The following is a 21,840-nucleotide window of genomic DNA, read 5'->3' on the forward strand; positions in this document are numbered from 1 at the left end:
ATGAGTTAGTGATACAGAAGACTATGTGACAATGTAAATTCAAAATTCTATAGAAGTTTGTTAAAGAACCAAACACGCAATTCACCGTTGGTGTGACAATCAATCACAATGTTAATAGTTCTAGGAAAAAATAGAAAGTACAATCTTGTTTCTAATAAAGAATTCAATTTTTAAATCCAAATATTGTTACAGTAAAATATTTAAGTAGAATATCCATCAATTATTAAAGCAACATTTACCTTAAATTCCTGAGTAGAAGAATTAGTGAGATACCTCTGTCCCAGTTGAGGGGGGAATTATCTTTGCCTCACTCCAATAGTCATACCTTTACCATGAGAGACGCTGGGATGAGTTCAACGAATCTAAAAATTCAAAGTGTGCTCCCAATATTTATACTGTTTTACAAGTTGCATAACTAATTTCTAATGTATGGGAGTGTTACCTTGACTCTAAGTAAGCGTGTCCCGCTTTATTTGCCAAATAAGGTTGTATAACTGTTAATTTGTAGATAAGGTCCTGGCCTCTTTCATTTCTAGCAAAGCCAAACTGCGGTCTCTTGACGGTCAATTTTTCATATGCCATCTAACTGTGTTTCAAGATTATAATCCAGTTTTTGGGTTTGGTTAGCTTTGTCAAAGATTCAGCTGATTGTGGTTTAGGGCTATCAGCATAAAACCATCTTATCAAATATTAAACTGTGGTACCTTTTGTAACAGTTTGCAAAATTATGTTATCAATGTTTTACTGTGTGATGAGATTTGTGACTTTGGGAGCAAATCCCTCTTATCAGAAGCTGCCTTTATGGTTCTAAGATGAGGCAAGCTTTTTCGCTCAGAGGCTCATGTCCATTGAGTAGTTTAGAGATGAACTTTTTTTAACCTTTTAGGAAGATGAACCCTTTTTTATTTTTTTAACCCATCATTCATAGGAAAGTAATTCTTTTAAAGTTATGGCTGGATCGCTTCACAGCCTCCCCTTTTGTACAAAAGGAAAATACTGCACATGCTGGTGTTACGATTGGTTAGGTAACTTTTAATTCAGGAATTGATTTTTTTTAATGCCAAATGAAAACATCTGGTTTGAGAAGCTGGCAAACAAGCCTAGCGTGACTATACATCAAAGGGTGGCCCATGTTTATTTAGCAAGGTCACATTGGAAAGTGTAAAGACCCGACACAATGGGAATCCCTCATAACTTCATGGAGATGGTGTGTCTGCAGCTGCCGCAATCAGGGATTTAAATTATTCACATGTTTTCCCAGAACAAAGAGATTTAATGTTCAAAAATCTGTCCATGAGTGCTTACAGAGACAGAGTTAGAGAGGTGAGAGCCATAACACTGTAGGTGTCTTCATTTAGTTGGGTAGTTGGAACCATTAACTTTAGGAGAGTTTGTTCTGTTATTGTTAGCAATATCAATTATTCATGTGGGTATTAGGAATCAAAGAAAAGATTTGTAGATGGAAGTATTTTGTTTAAATCGACATCCTATATGTACCACTTTGCTATGATGATCAATGATGTAGGGGGTGCTTGTTGATTTTTGATCTGTGTGCTTGCTAACACAATCTGTTGGTTTCATAGAAACATAGAAAATAGGAGCAGGAGTAGGCCATTCGGCCCTTCGAGCCTGCTCTGCCATTCATTATGATCATGGTTGATCATCCAACTCAGTAACCTGTTCCCACTTTCCCCCTATATCCTTTGAACCCTTTCGCCCCAAGAGCTATATCTAACTCCTTCTTGAAAACATACAATGTTTTGGCCTCAACTGCTTTCTGTGGTAGTGAATTCCACAGCTCACCACTCTCTGGGTGAAGAAATTTCTCCTCCTCTCAGTCCTGAAAGGTTTACCTCGTATCCTTAGACTATGACCCCTGGTGCTGGACTCCCCCACCATCAGGAACATCCTTCCAGCAGCTACCCTGTCAAGTCCTGTTAGAATTTTATAGGTTTCTATGAGATCCCCCCTCACTCTTCTGAACTCCAGTGAATATAATCCTAACCGACTCAATCTCTCCTCATACCTCAGTCCCGCCATCCCAGGAATCAGTCTGGTGAACCTTCGCTGCACTCCTTCAATAGCAAGAACATCCTTCCTCAGATAAGGAGACCAAAACTGCACACAATATTCCAGATGTGGCCTCATCAAGTCCCTGTATAATTGCAGCAAGACATCCCTGCTCCTGTAGTCGAATCCTCTCACTACGAAGGCCAACATACCGTTTGCCTTTTTTACCGCCTGTTGCACCTGCATGCTTAACTTCAGCGACTGGTGTACGAGAACACCCAGGTCTCGTTGCATATTCCTCTCTCTCAGTTTATAGCCGTTCAGATAATAATCTGCTTTCCTGTTTTTGCCACCAAAGTGGATAACCTCACATTTATCCACATTATATTGCATCTGCCATGCATTAGCCCACTCACTCAACTTGTCCAAATCACCCTGAAGCCTCTCTGTACCCTCCTCACAACTCACCCTCCCACCCAGTTTTGTGTCATCTGCAAATTTGGAGATATTACATTTAGTTCCCTCATCTGAATCATTAATGTATATTGTGAATAGCTGGAGTCCTAGCACCGATCCCTGCGGTACCCCACTAGTCACTGCCTGCCATTCGTAAAAAGACCTGTTTATTCCTACTCTTTGTTTCCCGTCTGCCAACCAATTTTCTATCCATCGCAATACACTACCCCCAATCCCATGCGCTTTAATTTTACACACTAATCTCTTATGTGGGATTTTGTCGAAAGCCTTCTGAAAGTCCAAATAAACCACATCAACTGGCTGTCCCTCATCAACTCTACTAGTTACATCCTTGAAGAACTCTAGTAGATTTGTCAAGCTGATTTCCCTTTCGTAAATCCATGCTGACTCTGTCCGATTCTACCACAGTTCTCCAAGTGCTCTGCTATACAATCTTTGATAATGGACTCTAGAATTTTCCCCACTACCGACGTCAGGCTGACTGGTCTATAATTCCCTGTTTTCTCTCTACCTTCCTTTTTAAATAGTGGGGTTACATTAGCTAACTTTCAATCTGTAGGAACTGTTCCAGAGTCTATATAATCTTGGAAGATGAGCACCAGTGCATCCACTATTTCTGGGGCCACTTCCTTAAGTACTCTGGGATGTAGATTATCAGGCCCTGGGGATTTATCGGCCTTCAATCCCATCAATTTCCCCAACACCATTTCTCTACTAATACTGATTTCCTTCAGTTCCTCCCTCTCACTAAACCCTGTGTTCCCCAACATTTCTGGTATGATATTTGTGTCCTCCTTTGTGAGGACAGAACCAAAGTATGGATTTAGTTGGTCAGCCGTTTCTTTATTCCCCATAATAAATTCCCCTGTCTCTGACTGTAAGGGACCTACATTTGTCTTCACCAATCATTTTTTCTTCACATACCTATAGAAACTTTTATAATCAGTTTTTATGTTACCCGCAAGCTTACTCTTGTATGCTATTTTCCCCTTCTTAATTAATACCTTGGTCCTCCTTTACTGAATTCTAAACTGCTCCCAATTCTCAGGTCTGTTGTTTTTTCTGGCAAATTTATATGCCTTTTCCTTGCATCTAATGCTATCTCTAATTTCTCCTGTAAGCCATGGTTTGGCTACCGTTTTACTGTTGCGCCGGACAGGGATAAATAATTGTTGCAGTTCATCCATACGCGCTTTGAATGTTTGCCATTGCCTATCCACCGTCATTCCTTTAAGTAATGTTTCCTAATCCATCATAACCAACTTGCGCCTCATACCAGTAGGTTTTTAAACAAGCATTTGGCTTTTGGAATACAGTTGGATTCAGTAGCAAAGAGGACATCAGGAACCAGGGATGTTTCTGTTTTGAGGCAGGCCCATGCTCAAGCTAGGAAGTCCAGATTTGGGAGATCTGATTACCTCAGAAGACAGCTGAAAAACTAAGGAAATCGAAGAGAATTCCTAAGAGCTGTGGAGCATTTTGGATTGGTTGCAGAAGTGAGCAAACCACCAAGATCTTGTAATGTACAGGGAAAATTCTTGGGGTGGAAGTGGCAGTCTATTAGGATTGTTCTTTTGTGATTTAGAGTTTGAAGTATACATCTGCATGTTCTGTTAAGATGAAGAGTTTAAAATATAAGTGTTTATAATTGTTGTTAAGTTAGTAGTGTTTTGCTTTGTTTAACTCTTGGACAGTAAAGTTTTTTTGTTTAAAATGTGAAATCTTGTGGCACAATTCTTTCAGTAATAACTGGGAAGTCACTTTTGTTTTTTAAAAGTTAATGGTCCCCAACGGGATCATAACACCGGAAAGCTGAAATAAAAACAGAAAATGCTGGAAATACGCAGCAGTTCTGGCAGAATCTGTGGACAGAGAATCAGAGTTAACATTTCAGGTCGATGATCTTTCATCAGAACCTCTCCCTACTGCATATATGCTTTCTGATACCCATGAACTGCCAACTGGCCAGCCAATGCTACCTCACAATGAGGGGCATGAGCAAGAACACTCATCTGATGAAGAAGCATTGATCTAACACCAGCTCAGATATTGGCAATGAGCATACTTTAGAGTGGAGTACAGAGGCCGGATTGGCATGTGGTGAGTCACAGGGCATGAGCGGGTTGCAGCCAGAACAACACATTAGATTGGGGAAGGTGGCGTTGCTCTCCTTAGAGAAGAAAGGTTGAGAGGATATATAAAAGAAGTGTTCAAAATTCTGAGCTGTCTAGAGAGGATGCAGAGAGAAATTGTTCTGATTGGCAGAAGAGTTAAGAACCCGATGACACTGATTTAAGGTGATTGGCAAAAGAACCAATGCAACATGAGGAAAAACTTTTTTATCCACCAAGTGATTAGGATCTGGAGTGCGCTACCTGAGAGTATGGTGGAGGCAGATACAATTGGGCTTTCAAAAGGGAATTGAATAGGCATGTGAAGAGCAAAAAATTGCAGGACTACAAGGAAAGAATCGGGGAATGAGACCAGCTGAGCTGCTCTTGCAGAGAGCAGGCATGGACATGACAGGCAGAACGGTCTCCTTCGGTGTTGTAACCATTCTATGATCCTATGATTCTGTATGTGACTTCAGAGCCATAGTAAAGTGGTTGACTCTTAGCTGCCCGCTGAAATGGCATCAAAGCAAATCAGTTCCATCAACCCACAATAGAAAAGCCAGATAAACAGGATGGACCACCTGGCCCTGACCTAGGCATTGGATACAACAAAGGCAGACCCAGCCCAGTCGACTGACTAACATCTGGAGACTTGTATCAAAATTGGGCGGCCTGTCCCATAGATTAGTTAAGCAGTAGCCTGACTTAGTAATGATCACAGAATCATACTTTACAACCAATGTGCCAGATTCCTCTATCACCATTCCTGGGTTTGTTCTGTCCCACCGGCAGGACAGACCCACCAGAGGTTGTGGCATAGTGATATACAGTCAAGAGAGGGTGGCACAGGGAGCTCTAAAAATTGACTCCAGACTTCATAAAATCTCATGGCACTGGGTCAAAAACAGGCAAGGATACCTATTGATTACCACCTGCTGCCCTCCCTAAGCTGATCCATCAGTGCTCCACCATATTGAACATCATTTGTAAGAATCACTAAGGGTGGCAAGGGTACAGAATGTACTCTGGTTGGGGGACTTCAATGTCTAGCACCAAGAGAAGTTCAGCAGCTCCACTACTGACCAAGGTGGCCAAGTCCTGAAGGTCATATCTGCCAGACTGGGCCTATAGCAGTTGGTGAGCGAACCAACAAGGGGGAAAACCTACTTGACCTCATCCTCACAAATCTCCCTGTCGCAGATGCAACTGTCCATGATTGGTTGGAATGACCACTGCACAGTCCTTTTCTTGAAATTCTGCCTTCACAGTGAGGACACACTCTAACTTGTTGTGTTGCACGAGAACCCTGCTAAATAGGTTATATTCAGATTAGATCTGGCAGCTCAAAAATAAGCATCCATGAGGCGCTGTGGGCCATCAGCAGCAGCAGAATTGTATTCAACCTCTACCAGTAACGTCATCGCCTGGCATATCTCTTACTCCACCATTATCATCGAGCCAAGGGACAACACAGTTTCATTAAGGAGTGTAGGAGCATAACCAAGGAATAGCTAAAAATGAGGTAGCAACTTGATGAAGCTACAATACAGGACTACAAGCATGCTAAACAGTGGAAGCAGCATGCTATAGACAAAGCTAAGTGATCCCACAACCATCGGATCAGAACAAGGATCTGCAGTCCTACCAAACTCAGGCATGAATGGTGGTGGACAATTAGACAACTAACTGGAGGAGGAGGCTCCACAAACATTCCTTTTCTCAATGATGACTGAGCCCAGAATGCCAGGGCAAAAAACAAGGCTGAAGCACTTGCGACCATCTTCAGCCAAAAGTGCCGAGTGGATGATCCACCTTAGCCTCCTCCTGAGGTCTCCAGCATCACAGGTACCAATCTTCAGTCAATTCAATTCACTCCACAGGATATCAAGAAATGATTGAGTGCAATGAACACAATGAAGGCCATGGGCCCTGACATCATCCCAGCTGGTGTGCTGAAGACTTATGCTCCAGAACTAGCTATGCCCCTAGCCAAGCTGTTCCAGTACGGCTACAACTCTAGCATCTACCTGACAATGTGGAAATTTGCCCAGCTATGTCCTGTCCACAAAAATCAAGTCTAATCCAATACAGCCAGTTACCACCCCATCAGTCTACTTTCAATTTTCAGTAAAATATGAAAGATGTAATTGACAGTGTTATCAAACGACACTTACTCAGTAATAACCTACCTATTGATGCTCTGTTAGGGTTCCACCAGGAACACTCTGCTCCAGACCTCATTACAGTCATGGTCTAAACATGGGCAAAAGAGCTGAATTCCAGATGTCAGATGAGAGTGACTACCCTTGATATGAAGGCAGCTTTTGACTGAGTGTGGCAACAAGCAGCCATAACAAAATTGAAATCAATGGGATTCAGCAAGAAAACTCTCCATTGGCTGGAGTCATAGCTAGCACAGAAGAAGATGGTTGTGGCTATTCGAGGTGAATCATCTCAGCCCCAGCACATCGCTGCAGGAGATCCTCAGGCAGTGCCCTAGACCCAAACATCTCCATCTGCTCCATCAATGACCTTCCCTCCATTGTAAGGTCAGAAGTGGGAATGCTCCCTGATGATTGCACAGCGTTCAGTCCCATTCCCATGTCCCCGGATACTGAAGCAAGCCGTGCCCACAGGAAGCAAGACCTGGACAACATTCATGCTTGGGATGATAAGTGGCAAGTTAAATTCCCGCCACACAAATGCGAAGAAATGACAATCTCCAACAAGAGAGAATCTAGCCATCTCCTTTGGACATTCAACAGAATTACCATGGCTGAAACCCCCACCTTCAACATCCTGGAGGTTACCATTGACCAGAAACTTATCTGGACCAGTCGTATAAATACTGTAGCTACAAGAGCAGGTCAGAGGCTGGGAATTCTGCAGCTTGTAATGCTCCTCCTGACTCCCAAAATACTGCACCACCTACATGGCACAAGTCAGGAGTGTGGTGGAATACTCCAGACTCCTGGATGAGTGTAGCTCCAACAACACACAAGAAGTGCAACCCCATCCAGGACCGAGCAACCAGCTTGATTGACATGCCATCCAACACCTTAAGCATTCACTCCCTCCACCACCAGTGCACCTTGGCTGCAGTGTGTACCATCTACAAGATGTACTAAAGACTCCTTCGACAGCACCTTCCAAACCCGCGACCTCTACCACTTTGAAGGACAAGGGTTGCAGATGCATGGGAACATCACCACCTGCAAGTTCCCCTCCAAGTCACACACCAGCCTGACATGGAACTGTATTGCCATTCCTTCACTGTCGCTGGGTCAAAATGCTGGCACTCCCTTCCTAACAGCACTGTGTGTGTATCTACACCACAAGGACTGCAGCGGTTTAAGAAGGCAGCTTACCACCACCTTCTCAAAGGCAATTAGGGATGAACAATGAATGCTGGCCCAGCCAGCAATACCTGCATCCCATGAACAAATAAAAAAAACTTACATAGGGAAATTGAAACAGGCATTTTGTTTAAAGGACGAATTTCAGCTTGAAAGTCTGATCTATCAGACAACATTGTCCTTTTGCCTGATTTCCATTAGATTTAGATATTCCCCAGGTGCATTGAAGAGGAAAAAGGGGCAGAGAATGAGGTCTTCACTTCTACTGTGCAATTTGCCACTAGTCGGTGTAGCCTGGTGTAATGACACGAGAGCGGCAGTATTGGCCTCCCACCTCATTTCGTTGTGAGTATGTCAGTTGGGTGCTGCAGCATTGGTGCACCTGGTAATTGGTAATTCGATGACCTAAAGTTCCCAAGAATTTGAATGTTGAGTCAGAGCCTCTGGGCCTCAGACCTTCTGGCTGGAAATTTGTGAAATCTTGGTTCCACCCAGGCACTGCACCATTGGGTACCAAGGAGATGGCCTTGAGGGAAAATCTAAGCTAGGATGTCCAGGAAGTTCCCAACCAAATCTCTAGATGAAAAAGCAAAATTAAGCAAAAATAGACGAAGAATAGATTAAGAGTGGCACAATACAATCTTGTGGGTTCATAACAGACTGGATTGAAAAACTATAGGAGGTTACGTTCCTCAACAGTATTTTCAGGGCTGAAAACCCTGCTGGTTTGGTGGGCAATGTTTTAGTGTAGTAGTGTCCCATACAGACCAGCTAAGTCTCAGCTGACGCAGTAGTGATAGAGCTACAATTGATGGGCTCCACTTAAATTGAGCTGGGATCAGTGACCTGGTGAATCATATAACTAGGACTGTCGATAGGGCTTTAAACTAAAATGGGAAGGGAGGGTCAGGTGAAGAGAGATTTAGAAATCAAAAGGCAAAAGCTGAGGCAAAAGAGCAGTATAGCAATTTGGGTTAAAGGAGAGTAGAACAGGGACAGAATTTAACGGTAAAAGTGCATCAGCGAATAAGGTTCATGTAAAGAATAATGGTAAAAAAAAATTAAAGTCTCTTTATCTGAATGTGAGAAGCATCTGCAATAAGATAGATGAACTAGTGGCATAAATCAAGATAAGTGGTTTAGATCTAATCACCATTACAGAAACATGGTTACAAGGTGTCCGAGGTTGGGAAAAAATATTCCAGGATACACAACATTTCGAAAAGACAAACAGAATGGAAAAGGCGGAGGAGTAGCCTTCATAGTAAAGGATGACATAAGGACAGCAGAGAAAAAGGACCGTGGTTCAGAAGATCAGGGAGTAGAATCAGTATGGGTGGAGATTAAGAATAAAAAGGGTGAGAAAATGCTGATAAATGTACGTTATAGACTCCCTAACAGTAGTTATACCATTAGCCAAGCTGTTCCAGTACAGCTACAACTTTGGCATCAACCTGACATTGTGGAAAATTGTCCAAGTATGTCCTGTCCACAAAAAGCAGGTCAATCCAATCTGGCCAATTACCGCCCCATCAGTCCAATCTCAATCTACTCTCAATCTTCAGTAAAGTGATGGAAGGTGTAATTGGCAGTGCTATCAAGAAATAATTAGAGCTTGTAACAAAGGCAATGCAATAATTCAAATGGACTGGACAAATCAAATTGGCAAAGGTAGTCTGGAAGGTAAATTGGTAGACTGCTTTGGTGACAGTTTCCTGGAATAATACATTGTGCAATCAACTTGGGATAAAGTTATTTTAGATCTTGTATTGTGTAATGAAGCAGATTTAATTATTAATCTCATAGTAAATGATCGTCTGAGAAAAATAAATTATAATGCAATTAAATTCCATATTAAGTTTGAAAGCGACATACTCCAGTCCCAAACAAAAATCTTAAACTTAAACAATGCCAATTACACAGGTATAAGGGGAGAGCTGGCTAAAGTTGTTTGGGTAAATAGAATAAAAGATATAGGGGTAAATAAACAGTTGGAAACATTTAAAGAAACATTTGAAAATGTTCAACAAAAATGCATTCCATTAAAAAACAAAAAACTCAGCAAGAAAGATCCATCCGTGGCTTACCAGGGAAATTAATGATAGTATTAGATTAAATGAAGTGACTTACAATGTTGCAAAGAATAGTGGTAAACCTGAGGATTGGGAGTGTTTTAGATACCAGCAAAGGGCAATCAAAAAGTTGATAAAAAGGGAAAATATAGAATATGAGAGTAAACTAGTCAGGGAATATAAAAACAGATTGTAATAGCTTTTACAAGTATATAAAGAAAGGGTAAAATAAAGTTTGGTCCCTTAGAGGCAGAGGGAGGAGAAATTATCATAGGGTAAGAGGAAGTGGTAGAGATGTTGAACAAATATTTTGTGTCTGTCATATAGAAGACAAAAGTTACATACCAAAAATAAAGGGTAACCAAGGGACAAATAAGAGTGAGAAACATAAGGTAATTAATATCAGCAGAGAAAAATTATTGGACAAACCTAAAAGACTAAAGGCTGACAAATCCACAGGACCTGATAGTTGCAAAAGAGGTAGCTGCAGAGATTGTGGATGCACTGGTTATGATTTTTCAAAATTTCTAGATTCCAGAATGGTCCCAACAGATTGGAAGTTCACTAATGCAACATGGCTATTCAAGAATGGAGGGAGAGAGTGAACAGGAAACTACAGGCCAGTTAGCCTAACCTCAGTCATCGAGAAAATGCTGGAATCTATTACTCAGGAAGTATTAATACACTTAGAAAATCATAGAATGATCAGACAATGTCAACATGGTTTTACGAAAGGAAAATCATATTTGACAAATTTATTAGAGTTTTTTGAGAATGCAACTAGTCAGGTCGATAACAGGGAACCAGTAGATGTATCTATTTGGATTTTCAAAAGGCATTCGATCAGGTGCCACATATGGGCACATGAAGGAAATAAACTTGCAGGACTACAGGAATAAAGTGGGGGCGTGGGATGACTGGATTGCTCCATGGAGAGCCGGCATGGACTCGAGAGGCGGCATGGATTCGATGGGCCGAATGGCCTCCTTCTATGCTGTAAATGACTCTACAAAAGGCTAATACGTAAGATAAGGGCGCGTGGAGTTGGGGGTAATATAACAGTATAGATATGGAGCACAGATTTAAAGTATTTGATAAGAGAAGCAAAAGTGACGTGAGGAAAAACCTTTTCACGCAGAGAGTGGTTAAGGTCTGGAATGCACTGCCTGAGAGTGTGGTGGAGTTAGGTTCAATTAAAGCATTCACAAGGGAATTATATGAAAAGGAAGAATGTGCAGGGTTACGGGGAGAAAGCGGGGGAGTGGAACTGAGTGAACTACTCTTTTGAAGAGCCGGTGTGTACACAATGGGCTGAATGGCCTCCTTTTGCACTGTGTAACAATTCTGTGATTCTGTAATTGGTTAACAGACAGGAAGCAAAGAGTAGGGATAAACAGGATATTTTCAAGTTGGCAGGCTGTAACTAGTGGCATGCTGCAAGAATCACAGCTGAGGCCTCAGCTATTTACAATCTATATTAGTGATTTAGATGAAGAGATCGAGAGTAATGTATCTACATTTGCTGACAATACAAAGCTAGGTGGTAATGTAAGCTGTCAGGAGGACACATAGAGGCTGCAAAGAGATAAAGGCAGGTTAAGTGAATGGGCAACAAGGTGGCAGATGGAGTATATTGTAGGGATGAACAGGAAAGCAGAATATTTTTTAAAAGGCATGAAACCTCTAAATGTTGATGTTCAGAGAGACTTTGGCATATTCATACAAGGAACATAGAAAGTTAACATGCAGGCACAGCAAGCAATTGAGAAGGCAGATGGCATGTTGACCTTTATTGCAAGGGGATTGGAGTACAAGAATAAGGAAGTCATGCTATAAATTGTAGAGAGCTTTGTTGAGACCCCACCTGGAGTTCTGTGCGCAGTTTTGGTCGCCATACTTAATGAGGGATATACTTGCATTGGAGGCAGTACAGCGAAGGTTCACAAGATTGGTTCCAGGGATGAGAGGCTGACTAAATTGGGTCTACGTTCTCTGGGGTTTAGAAGAATGAGAGGTGATCTCATTGAAACATACATGATTCTGAAGGGACTTGACAGGGTAGACACTGACAGGTTGTTTCCCCTGGCTGGGAAATCTAGAACACGGGGGCACAGTCTCAGGATAAGGGGGCGATCATTTAGGACTGAAATGAGGACAAACTTCTTCATTCAAGGGGTTGTGAATCTTTGGAATTCTTTACCCCAGAGAGTTGTAGATGTGCCATCGTTGGATATATTTAAGGCCGAGGTAGACAGATTTTTGGTCTCTCAGCAAATCAAGGGATATGGGGAGCGGCCAGGAAAGTGGAGTTGAGGCAGGAGATCAGTCGTGATCATATTGAATGGCGGAGCAGGGTCATGGGGCTGTATGGTCTACTCCTGCTCCTGTTTCTTATGTTCTTATGATCTCAGTGGTCCCAATCTTGGAAGAAGGAATAAAATTACTCCTTATTGCTGTTGAGTGAGTCCTGTTGTAAAGTGTGGTCATATAGATGATGAATGAGTAAAGGATCAAGTTCTACTGTGATATCCTTTTTGGCTCATTTGGCTCACAAAGGCCATAAATGACATTGCAAAAGGTTCAAACATTCATACACAAAAAGAGAAAATGCTGGAAATCCTCAGCAGGTCAGGCAACATCTGTGGAAAGAAAAACAGTGTTAATGTTTCAGTTCAATGACCTTTGACCACAGATGCTGCCTGACCTGCTAAGTATTTCCAGCATTTTGTTTCAGATTTCCAGCATCCACAGTATTTTGTGTTTGTGTTAGTGTCAAACCTTCATATTTTCAGGTAAAACAAGAAAGATGGGTAGTGTCCACAGCATTTTGAACTATGGCTTAGTTTATTCTTACTGAGTGAAAACAATTAGAATTTTCATTGGAATGCATGTTATGAAAGAATTTTGAAATTTCTTTTCACTTCACTTGAATAGTCTTGTTTCAGAATAGCACACATCCCGTAACTGTAGTTATGTCTGTTTACATGCCAGCTCCACCTAATTGAATGGCATGGCCATCATGTGATCAGATACAATAGTTTAAAGGACATGAGAAAATGAAATTATGCTTTTATGGAATGTTTTTAGGTTGGTACAGACTTTTTAAAAAGTCATTCAATGTAAATTACATATGGCTGATCTTGCTGGAACAACAATAACATCTTAACAACGCACATTGTTATTAAAGGGCCAATCAGCCAACTAGTTCAAGGGATTAAGAGAAATGCCATGAGCTGCGAATCTCAGAACTTGCTGCTTGAATTATGCCACTCCGTTGTTTGATTCCTGAAAATGGCATCTCGCTCTTAGCCTCCCAATTAATTTTCAGAACTTTCTGGATTTGCACATTAATTGGCCAATAAACTTGCCACAGAAGGTTAAGTCTTGTAATTACCAAGTCCGTTTTTAGCAAGATTATAATTGTCAACGCCAAGCCAAGCAACTTCTGTAGCCCAGAAACAGAACAATTTCAACTTTTGAGTCTCATTCCTTCAAGTGGTATCTTTTCATAGCGATTTTAAAGATGTCAAATTTTATTTTTTCCTTACTTTTCCTTTGTCTCTTCTTTCTCAGTTCTTAATCCAATCTTTCTTTCCCTCTCTTTATTTCTCTTTCTGTATCTGATTTGACTGAAATTCACCCAGTGAAACTCACCCTCCTCTCAGCTGTTCCTCTGTTTCTTTCTTAACTCTTAAATCTCATTGGTTAAGGAGATTCACTGTTGACCCTTTCAATCACTGAGGTCCCAGATGCCCTGTTGCCCTCACCACACCATTATCAGCTTGTATTTCTGCAGGTTTGAACTCAAATAATTTGAGCTGCATGGTGTAGAAAAAAATCTAACTAATGGGTACCCAAATTCAGCATGATATGCAACATAATTTTATTCATTATGCAGAGTGACATAGAAAAAATCCTATATCCACATATGTATGCATTCTGAACTAGGAGCCTTCTCCCACTGTTGTTTGGAGTCAGCAATGAGATATATTCAGAGTCACTTTTGGTCTACCAACCAATTTTGGAAGCAAGGATCGTCTACCATCAGCTCTACTTGGAAATATAACAGTGACTTACCTTGCTTTGGCAGCAATGGAGATCCATGGTAAAATAAACAGGTGAGTGTGATGCAGAAAGTAAATGATCAAAAACAACAAAGGAATACAAAGAACAGAATAAGAGGTGCAAAAAGGGAATGCACAAATAAACTTCCAGACTAACAGCAGAAGTTTTTATATGCATATAGAGAGTGGCAAAGGGAATTATGCTCCCATGAAAGACAGACAAAGGTGATACTGTAATTTACAAGGAAATGGAATACTTTATATCCATTTTCATAGTGAAGAAAGACTTCAAAATACCTGAGGTAAAAGGGAACCTAAAAGTGCATCAAAGGGAGGAACTTAGTGTATTTGATATGTGAAATAAATGGTAAAGAAGCAAATAATGGGACTGAAGATAGACAAATCTCCCAGAACTGATGGTTAACACCACAGCCTAGTAAAAGAAATGTGAGGAAACTGCATATGCTTTAGTCATAATTTTCCAAAGCTCTAGATTCAGCAACTGTGCCTTTATATTGGAAATCAGAGGCTGGGAATTCTGTGGTGATTAACTCATCCCCTGACTCCCAAAACCTGTCCAACATCTACAAGGCACAAGTCAAGAGTGTGTTGGAATACTTCCCACTTGCCAAGATGAGTGCAGCTCCAACAAAATTCAAGAAGTTTCATACCATCCAGGACAAAGCAACCCGCTTATCATGCAGGCCCCCACCTGCCAAGAATGAGAGACATTAATTTCGCCACGTGAACATTAAAACTTTAAATTGTTGCTGGGAAGAAAAGAGGGCCTATCACAAAGAATTGCCAGGCCCCTCACCGGAAAGACTTTTTTTGTATACTGGCAGACAGTTTTGGAACAAAGGACCTGCTTCCCCTACACACAGAAGATGTGGCCAGACCAGTTTAGTCACATTGCTAACTGGCTGTTGGAGTTTTTTGAATTTGAACTTGCCACAGAGAATTTGAAGTCAGAAAGCTGTTTTCTCCTGGACTGAAAAGACCTCTCTCCTGTCTGCTCTTATCTCACTCTCACCAGCTTCGGAAACCATTGAAGACACATGAACCCCAAGAGAGAAAAGTCTGCTACAGTGAACAAGGTTTAAGACGAAAACTGGGCCCCAATGAAAAGCAAGAATTACCTACAAGAAAGAACTACCTACAAAAGGAATACATTGAACTCAAAGCACAGTAGTAAGAAATTCTTCCGATATTGCCTCAAACCTCTCTACTGTTCTTTTCTGCCTCTATTTGCATGTGCGTATTGGGTATGCATGCTAGCGTGGGCGCGCCATGTATCCATAGGTGTTAACCGAATTAGAGTTTAAGTTTAATTAAATTTCACTTTTCTCCTTTAAACCTAAGAAGGCCTGTTTGTGCTCATTTCTTTGCCTGCAGCAAGTCACCAAGGATATTTCGATAGCACCTTTCAAACCTGTGAATTTTATCACGTAGAAGAACAAGGGCTGCAGATGCATGGAAATACCACCACTTGGAAGTTCTCTTCCAAGTGACACACCATCCTGACTTTGAACTATATCATTGCTCCTTCACTGTCACTGGGTCCAGGAACTTGATCCTATTCTCACTAAACTGCTGATCACCCAACTTCCCCTCCTAGTCCCCGTGTTAGCCAATATTGTAAATGATTCTCTTTCATCAGTTGTTGTCTCGCTCGCCTTTGAATCTGCTGTCATCACCCCTCTCTTCAAAAAATCAACCCTTGACTCCACCGCCCTTGCAAACTACTGTCCAATCTTCAACATCACTTTCCTCTCCAAAGTCCTTGCATGTGTTGTTGCCTTCCAATGCTGTTCCCATCTTTTCCAGAACTCCATGTTTGAATCCCTCCAATCAGGTTTCCACCGTTGCCACAGTACCCAAACAGCTCTTATCAAAATCACTAATGACATCCTATGTGACTGTGACAAAGGTAAACCTTCCCTCCTTGTCCTTCTCAATCTGTCTGCAGCCTTTGACATGGTTAACCACATCATCCTCCTCCAACACCTTTCCACTGTTGTCTAGCTGGGTGGGACTGCTCACACCTGGTTCCATTCTTATCTATCTAACTAGAGAATCATTTGTAGTGGCTTCTGTTTCTGCTCCTGCATCATTACCTCTGGTGTCCTCCAAAGATCGATCCCTAGGCCCCTCCTGTTGCTCATATACACAGTAATCTTTATGGCCACTGACATAGAGTTACTCCCAAATCCCAAAGGTCACAACTTGTCCGTAGAAGACTGCATAATTCGGTGACCGCCTCCCTGAAGAACCTTAGTCTTTGCTGACAGTGTCGTTTGGACATTTGGAGATAGGTGATGCGAGTCCTGTAAACTCTCTGATGTATGTGGGCCCTTCTTAGCCTGTCCAGCTGCTGGTGCTTTGGTCGTGGAAGTTCAGAGTCAGGGGCAGCTGCCTCTTGAACTTGCCTCCATTGGAGGCACCTCAACACACCAAGAGGATTCAAAAACACAGGGTGTATGAGTCCCATGGCAGGTGTCCTGGGGCCTTCGGATCACTTCAGATGCAGAGACGACCCTGCCTTGGCAACTATAATCATCGCTATTTGCTCAGTGGACTGCCTGATGTATCTCAGAACTCAAACTTTCTGATAGGGCACCATCTTTTCCAGCAGCATGAGCCACCACACACAGTAACACAGCAGTTATGAGACCTTCTGATGCCCACTCACACCCAACTTAAACTCTCGCAGAGACCCCATACGCACATCCCCCTTGCAGAGCCTACATCAGCAGAACGGCAATGGCCTCAGAACCCGCCACTTCCCCTATGCTGCAGTGGTCAGAATACCTCCCTGTCACGCCACTGAGGCCTTTCACCTTGGTGCTGCCAGCTTTTAACAGTCGCAAAACTGAAACCACATGAGTGCTGCAGGCCATTCACAAAATCATGGTCCAGTCATTAAATCGGAGATAATTACATTTAAATTCATGTTAAAAAGCAATTCAACAATCTAAAATAGGTAATAAAAACAAGAAATGCTGGAAATACTCAGCAGGTCTGGCAGCATCTGTGGAGAGAGAAGCAGAGCTAACGTTTCAGGTCAGTGACCCTTCTTCAGAACTAGCAAATATTCGAAATGTAAAAGGTTAGAAGCAAGTAAAGCGGGGGTGGGGCAAGAGATAACAAAGGAGAAGGTGTAAATAGGACAAGGTCACAGAATAGCCGACCAGAAGGTCGTGGAGCAAAGGCAAACAACGTGTTAATGGTGTGTTGAAAGACAAAGCATTTGTACAGATAGGGTGTTAATGGACTGCAATTGAACAGCCGCAAGTACAAACATGAAAACAAACAGTGGATAAGCAAACTGAGCAAACTAAGATGAAATAAAATAAAATAAACACATAAAAAATATATTTAAAAAAAGGAAAAAGAAAAAAATAACTAAAAATAAATGTAAAATGGGGGGCCTGTCATGCTCTGAAATTATTGAACTCAATGTTCAGTCCGGCAGGCTTTAGTGTGCCTAATCGGTAAATGAGATGCTGTTCCTCAAGCTTGCATTGATGTTCACTGGAACACTGCAGCAATCCCAGGGCAGAGATGTGGGCATGAGAGCAGGGGGGACTGTTGAAATGGCAAGCAAACGGAAGCTCAGGGTCCTGCTTGCGAACTGAGCGGAGATGTTCCGCAAAGCGGTCACCCAATCTGCGTTTGGTCTCCCGAATGTAGAGGAGACCACACTGTGAGCAGCGAATACAGTATACTACATTGAAAGAAGTACAAGTAAATCGCTGCTTCACCTGAAAGGAGTGTTTGGGGCCTGGGATAGTGAGGAAAGAGGAGGTAAATGGGCAGGTATTATACCTCCTGCGATTGCAGGGGAAGGTGCCATGGGAAGGGGACGAGGTGGTGGGAGTAATGGAGGAGTGGACCAGGGTGTCACGGAGGGAACGATGCCTTCGGAATGCTGACAGGGGAAGGGAGGGGAAGATGCATTTGGTAGTGGCATCACGCTGAAGGTGGCGAAAATGGCAGAGGATGATCCTTTGGATATGGAGGCTGATGGGGTGGAAAGTGAGGACAAGGGGAACCCTGTCACGGTTCTGGGAGGGAGGGGAAGGGGTGAGAGTAGAGATGCGGGAAATGGGACGGACATGGTTGAGGGCCCTGTCAACCATAGTGGGGGGGAATCCTCGGTTGAGGAAAAAGGAAGACATATCAGAAGCGCTGTCATGGAAGGTAGCATCATCAGAGCAGATGCGTCGGAGACGGAGAAACTGGGAGAATGGAATGGAGTCCTTACAGGAGGCAGGGTGTGAAGAAGTCTAAAATAATCTATTTTAATCTAAAATAGGTTCCTGTCACGTCAGGGCATTAAGACCACCATGGTGCTTCCCAGCCTCTGCCAAAATCAGGAACCTATGGAACGATACCGGATTTCAAGGTGGACGGCTCCACTGCGATTCTCCGTTTCCTACCATGCCACCGGACTCACTTTAAATGGCCACACAAAATTCAGCCCAAGGTTACTTGTCTTGCTTTTCTTATAATGCTCTGATTGAATTTCTATCGTTCAATATTTTTCCACTAAGACTTAACTGTTAAATGTTTGCCCTCCTCCTCCTTTAAATTGTTTTGACTGAAGTCATGTAATAGAAGTTTTATTTAAGACTTTATTGCCTCATAAAGTCATTTCCACAGGAGTACAGCAATAACATGTGCACAGCTGCATTTAACACTCAGTCAGACTGACTTTTGCACAAAAATATCTCTGGTTTTCAGATCCCTTTCTCACTTTCTCGCTCTCTCTCGCTCTTTCTTGCATCTGCACATTCGCTGTAGCCCCTGTACTAATTATATGAACATATGAATTAGGAACAAGAGTAGGCCATTCAGCCCCTCAAGCCTGCTCCGCCATTCAACAAGATCATGGCTGATCTGATTGTAACCTCAACTCCACATTCCTGCCTACCCCCCGACAACCTTCCACCCGCTTGCTTATCAAGAATCTCTCTACCTTTGCTTTAAAAATATTCAAAGACTCTGCTTCCACCGCCTTTTGAGGAAGAGAGTTCCAAAGACGCATAACCCCCAGAGAGAAAGAAATTCTCCTCGTCTCTGTCTTAAATGGGCGACCCCTTATTTTTAAACAGTGACCCCTAGTTCTAGATTCTTCCACAAGGGGTAGTCCATCAATATTGGCGACCACGCTCTGGAAGTGGTTCAAGAGTTCACCTACCTAGGCTCAACTATCACCAGTAACCTGTCTCTAGATGCAGAAATCAACAAGCGCATGGGTAAGGCTTCCACTGCTATGTCCAGGCTGGCCAAGAGAGTGTGGGAAAATGGCGCACTGACACAGAACACAAAAGTCCGAGTGTATCAGGCCTGTGTCCTCAGTACCTTGCTCTATGGCAGCGAGGCCTGGACAACATATGTTAGCCAAGAGCAACGTCTCAATTCATTCCATCTTCGCTGCCTCCAGAGAATACTTGGCATCAGGTGGCAGGACCGTATCTCCAACACAGAAGCCCTCGAGGCGGCCAACATCCCCAGCTTGTACACACTACTGAGTCAGCGGCACTTGAGATGGCTTGGCCATGTGAGCCGCATGGAAGATGGCAGGATCCCCAAAGACACATTGTACAGCGAGCTCGCCACTGGTATCAGACCCACCGGCCGTCCATGTCTCCGCTTTAAAGACGTCTGCAAACGTGACATGAAATCCTGTGACATTGATCACAAGTTGTGGGAGTCAGTTGCCAGCGTTCGCCAGAGCTGGCAGGCAGCCATAAAGACAGGGCTAAAATGTGGCGAGTCGAAGAGACTTAGTAGTTGGCAGGAAAAAAGACAGAGGCGCAAGGGGAGAGCCAACTGTGCAACAGCCCTGACAAACAAATTTCTCTGCAGCACCTGTGGAAGAGCCTGTCACTCCGGAATTGGCCTTTATAGCCACTCCAGGCGCTGCTTCACAAACCACTGACCACCTCCAGGCGCGTATCCATTGTCTCTCGAGATAAGGAGGCCCAAAAGAAAAGAAAGAACATCCTTTCCGCATTCATCCTGTCAAAACCCCTCAGGATCTTTTATGTTTCAATCAAGTCGTCTCTTACTTTTCAAAACTCCAGCAGATACAAGCCTAGCCTGTCCAACCTTTCCTCATAAAACAACCCGCTTATTTCAGGTATTAGTCTAGTAAAGCTTCTCTTTTATCAATTCCAAGTTGTGCATTGTACACCAGTTTACAAAGGCATTTAAAATAGCTGAGGGATTAAAGGTAGATACAGAGAAACTATTTTCTCTGGTAGGAGAATCCAGAACAAAAGGGCACAATGAAACTAGAACTAGGCCATTTAGAAGTGAAATCAGGAAGCTTGTTTTCACACAAAGAGTAGTGAAAATGTGGAATTCTCTTCCTCAAAAGGCTGTGGATATTGGGTAAATTGAAAGTTTCAAGACTGAGATTGATAGATTTTTGTTAGGTAAGGGTATCAAGAGGTGGATCAAATGGAGTTGTGTTAGCTGTGACTTCAGATACCCTATTATGGTTATCATCAAATATGTATAACAAAATCCTACAAAAAACATAAAGCAGGTGCTAAATTTAGGAATTAAGGCAGAATGAAATGAAGTAAGCTGAACAACAGTGACAACAATTCTAATTCCTGTACTGGGCATGCCAAGTTCAGTGACGCAGAAAATTCATGAAAAGCTTGAGGACACATAGGGGAAACAGTTGGAGATAAGGTAAAAAAGAAATCATCTTTGCAGAGGGAAGTGTAGGTCAGGACTGCTCATCTGTGGAACATTGCACCTCCACCCACCACTGACCACCACAGCCTGATTTAATCTAAGGAGCTAAAGTTAGGAGACACAGAATTGAATGAACTATTTCCAAATTTTAGGATTAAGCCTTTCACATGCTTATTCTCAATAAAAGCAAGCATTGCTGAAGTGAGAGTACTTTAGCAAAGGAGTAAACAAGTATAGTGTGACTTTCACTGCTTTATTTTCTCATTTTATCCAACTAAAATTAGAGGACAGGATTTTACAGGATTTAAGACCCTGGTTCTACAGATTTGTCGGTACTTAATATTCATTGGCTCTCTAATTCAGCAAATTTCTTTTTAATTTGGCAGAAAAATTGAATATACTGTGGTAAGTCCTACTTATACTTGTATGCAGTTTGAGCAATACAGCAATAATTCTGGTTCATATGAATTTGGGTTCACGTTAAGCGGGGACAGAAATTCCATGATATTATCAGTGCTTTTATTACAGTAAATACAACAGCTTGTTTTTCAGAAGCAGAGTTAACGTTTCGGGTCAGCGACCCTTCTTCGGAACTGACAAATATTAGAAAAGTCACAGATTATAAACAAGTGAGGTGGGGGTTGGGCAAGAGATTCCTTAACACCTGAAAGGAAGAAAAAAAGTTTTTTGTTAATGCGTCGGATGAGACGTAAGATGAGATGAAACTGCGGAGTAGAACAGATTTGAGATAAGGTGAGACGGTGAGACCTTATCTCAAATCTGTTCTACTCCGCAGTTTCATCTCATCTTACGTCTCATCCGACGCATTAACAAAAAACTTTTTTTCTTCCTTTCAGGTGTTAAGGAATCTCTTGCCCAACCCCCACCTCACTTGTTTATAATCTGTGACTTTTCTAATATTTGTCAGTTCCGAAGAAGGGTCACTGACCCGAAACGTTAACTCTGCTTCTCTTTCCACAGATGCTGCCAGACCTGCTGAGTGAATCCAGCATTTCTTGTTTTTGTTTCA

The sequence above is a fragment of the Heterodontus francisci genome, chromosome 11, assembly GCF_036365525.1.
Source record: "Heterodontus francisci isolate sHetFra1 chromosome 11, sHetFra1.hap1, whole genome shotgun sequence".
NCBI lineage: Eukaryota > Metazoa > Chordata > Chondrichthyes > Heterodontiformes > Heterodontidae > Heterodontus > Heterodontus francisci.